The following is a 4,585-nucleotide window of genomic DNA, read 5'->3' as shown; positions in this document are numbered from 1 at the left end:
ATGATCAATGTTGATCGAAAGGTAAGATAAATATAACAGCGAACGAATTATGAACGAAGTTTAATTTACATCCTAATGAGTAACCGATTTACGACAACTTATATATATATATATATATATATATATATATATATATATATATATATATATATATATATATATATATTTGTATATTTTGGGAGAAATCCATTTTCGAGACATGTTTCGTTAAAAATGACCGAATTATTTGCGTTGATAAGTTTCTTCTGAACCTTTTCGATAGAACGCATTACATGAGCAGATCGGGTGTCAATTCGTGATAAAAGCTCCCCAAGCACAGTCATTTACGTGTTTTACGTTTTTTACGTTTTTTTTCCCTTATATTTGCGACCGGTTTCGTCATTTCTAATGACATTGTCAAGCAAATGTGACATACCTACAATCTACATGCTAAGATACAAAACAGACGTTTACACTTTATAACGCTGGCAATGAGCACAAATAATATGATAAATAATCTCGCGTGTTGAGCACACTACATTTAAATTAAAGATCCTCCGACAATGGAAGAGCAAGAAAACCACATATATCTGAAATCAGAATATGTCACGGTATACCCCATCAAAGACCTTTGCCGCCCCTGTCTCATGAAGATATATCATGGAGGGTGATGATGCCGACATGATCTCGCTGGACGTTCATGGGGGGCCTCTTTAGATGAATGAGCACAGCCTCCAGAACTTTGAGCCGTTTCCGGTTCATTTCACGAGCTAGGATGATGGTATTTTCAACGAGATCACTACGGCTCACTGCTCTTCCATGACAGCTCTTCATGTGTTTCTGGATTTCACCACTTTGTTTGTGAAAGGTGAGTCGTTTGGATAGCGTGTTGGTCGTGTGACCGATGTAGGATACCTTTGGATGTCGAGGCTTGCAATCCTCGTGGGGGCATGAGAATTGGTAAACTACATCTGTACACTTGAGATGTGACTCCTTGTGTAGGTTATTGCGCATAATCAGGTTCGACGTTTTTCTGTTTTTGTAATATATGAGCGTCTTCACGTGGTGTTTGCCCAAAGGTGTGACATGTCTTTTAATGATTTCTTTCAGGACCCGCTCGTCCTCCTTGTACGCAGCTCACATTTGGTTCCTGTAGTACAAGATGTGCGAAGTCACCTCTTCTTGTTTGGGGTCGCTCGATTGGGTCATATAGTTGTTTAAAGCATCTCTGATTTCTTTGTCAATGTCTTGAACAGCGTAATTGTTGTTAATTAGCATCTTCTTCACATGGGTGATTTCTTTGTCAAATAACTCCCAGGAACTGCAAATTTTGAGAGCTCTTCTGACGTATGTGCGTATTACGCCACGCTTATAGCGTTTGGGGCACTCGCTGGACCCATTCAAACAGCTACCTCCGTCAGTTTTCTTGCGATAAACATAAGTAGTGTGTTTTTGACTTGAGACATTAATGCAAACATCCAGGAAAGGTAGTTTCCCATTTACTCCAAGTTCGTTTGTAAATTTCAAAACAGAATTATCCTCCAGTTTTTTGCGCAGTTCTTCCAGAGACTGTTCGTTTTCTATCTCCAGGTAAATGTCATCTATATATCGCTTGTAAATATGGGGCTTATCAACCAGGTTCCCAAGAACCTTATCTTCAGAGTGACACATGTATGCATTTGCAAATAACACACCTAACGGCGACCCCATTGCTACACCGTCGACTTGGGTGTACAGCTGTCCACTGGGGGCACGGAAGGGTGCTTCTGTGGTGCAGGCAAGCAGGAGTCCTTGGAGAACCTTTCTTGGCAGCCTGGGCGGTGGCAATTCGTTGTTTTCGTAAACATACTTCAAAATGATGTCAACCGTTTCAGCCACTGGCACATTAGTAAAAAGGCTTTGCACGTCCAAGGAAGCGATGATACCACGAGGTTCATTACAGCGAAGTACTGTAATAAACTCATCAGAAGACTTCAAAGTGTTTGTGGTGGGAATGTAAGGAGAGATCAGCTTGTTCAATTGTTTAACGATCTCATACGTCGGTGTGGGTATCTGCGAAATAATTGGTCGTAGCGGATTTCCCTCTTTATGTATCTTTACATTTCCATACAGATATCCGGGCTTGTAGTCTCCGATGATCGGCTTAAAGTGAACGCCATCGACCAAAGAGTTTGCCACGTCAATAAGACCATTTACCTTTTTCTTAAGGTTTTCTGTGGGGTCAGCCCTGATCTGTTTAAACTTGCCCTGGTCTGATAGGATATCATCCAGTTTAGCGGAATAGTCATCCTTGTTGAGTATCACATAAATCGCCGTTTTGTCCGCTCTTCGTATTACAATGCTGTCATCGTCGCGCAGTGACTTAGCTGCATCTATGAGTCTCGGAGGTAGTATTTGGTCTCTTTTAGCCCTGCTCGACCTCCGTTTGGTGGCCTCCGCGAGTAGTTTAGGCTTGATTACATGGTCTACTTTCACTATGTTTTGCTTTTCTAGCTGCGAAATTTGTTGAAATAAAAGTTCTATTTCTGCATACTTCTCTTCGGCCTTGAACTTGCCTTCTACATGGCAGTTAATGCCTAAGTTTAACCCGCGCCCCAGTGGCGGTCTCAGCCAACTTCGCCCTAGTGAGGGGGGGCATATGTTACCACCCACCTCTAACTCAAAAACTAAGAGGGCTAGAAAGACGCGGTAAAAGCAGTCGATAGCTCTCAATGCGTACGTTTGAAAGTATTTCGGTCATTTTTCACCTTAGAGCAATATTGGGGTCACCAGAGGTCATCAAAGGTCAAAATTTGCCAATTGTCATTATATTTTTCAGAAAACATGCCGCTATCTCAGGAACTATGGTAGCTAGAATAACGCAGGGAAAAGCAATCGATAGCTTTTGAACTCTTCTTTTGAAAAGGTCATTATCAATATTGACCTCAGGTCAACGGTTTGGCCTCCAGAGGGCAAAAAGTCCAAAAATAGCTGTTTTTACGAAAAGTGTTTTTCGACAATAACTTTCGACTACAAAAAGCCACGACATTTCTATTGCCAGAATCGTGCTCCTCTCGCCGAGACGCGTCGAATGAACTATAATTTGACCTTGAAAGGTCAAGTTGAAAATTTGACCTCAGGTCAAGGTCATGACCTTACCGGAAAAGGTCATGTTGCATATCAGTCGATGCGTCTCAACAAGGCAAACACAATGAGACCATCCCCAGCGTTCCATCTCTTTCCAATCGCGAGTTATTGGCAAAAAACTGTTTGTAGCCTCAAGTGACCTCGGATGACCTGTCTAGAGGCTATCAGCAAAAATGACACCTTGTTCATCACGAGTGGACTAAATCATTGTGATTCTGAAATATTTGGACTGTTCCGATGCGTACACACGGATCTAGAGGCATTTTCATTTTTCTCCATTGACTTCTAATGGAAAGGTTTCGCCACTGACCTGACCTTAGGTCACGGATATAAAAAATCCGAGATATACAAATTGTAGGCGCCCATAACAGCATGCAATCCACCAAGTTTGAAACCTTTCTGACAAACACTGCAGGCTGGACATGATTGCAAACTTTTTTTAGGCTTGGTCAGTTAACTTGACCTGGTGACCTGACCTGACATGACCTGGGGTCAAAAATTTCACACATTGTCCAAAATTGATGTACTAAAAGCTACCCTAAGCGGCGCGGCGCTACGCGCCGCGGTTTTTTATTCACACGCAAAAAACGCGACAGGGTGGTAACATATGCCCCCCCCCCCCCACTGGGGCGAGGGTTAAGAATTCTACTTCATCGTCACTGAGAGCTCGCGAGGATAAATTGACAAATGAATCGTTCTTCTGCTTGACATACAGATAACCCCCATACAATGCATTCAACTTCTTAGAGATTCGCTCCCTCACCACACCATCAAAGTACTTGAAGCCATCATGCAGAGCCTTGTAAATATCGCGTTTCACATCAGCATCGATTTCCTCTCTTGCAAAGTCACGCTGAAGCTTTGCTTGCTCTTCGAGTAGCCTTATCACTTCATCATTCTTCTCCCTTAGCTGTTCATTCACTAAGCTCCTTCTGAAGCGTAGAGTGAATTTACGTTCTTGGATCGCTGGGTCATGTAACTTAATATTTGTATATTTTGGAGCAATCCATTTTCGAGACATGTTTCGTTAAAAATGACCGAATTATTTGCGTTGAATTATTATTTGCGTAAAACACGTAAATGACTGTGCTTGGGGAGCTTTTATCACGAATTGACACCCGATCTGCTCATGTAGTGCGTTCTATCGAAAAGGTTCAGAAGAAACTTATCAACGTATATTATATATAATAAATTAATATAATATATATATATATATATATATATATATATATATATAATATATATATATATATATATATATATATATATATATATATATATATTAATATATATTATATATATATAATAATATATATATATATAATATATTATATATATATATATATATATATATATATATATATAATATATATTATATATATATTATATATATATATATATATATATATATATAATATATATATATGTTATGTTTCAATGAAAATGACAGCGTAACGGGCGTTGTTTTGCTGCTTCTTGC

This window comes from Amphibalanus amphitrite, unplaced genomic scaffold (assembly GCF_019059575.1).
Source record: "Amphibalanus amphitrite isolate SeventyFive unplaced genomic scaffold, NRLGWU_Aamphi_draft 001791F_arrow, whole genome shotgun sequence".
NCBI lineage: Eukaryota > Metazoa > Arthropoda > Thecostraca > Balanomorpha > Balanidae > Amphibalanus > Amphibalanus amphitrite.
The sequence above is the reverse complement of the archived record's forward strand: the minus strand, read 5'-3'. Positions refer to the sequence as shown.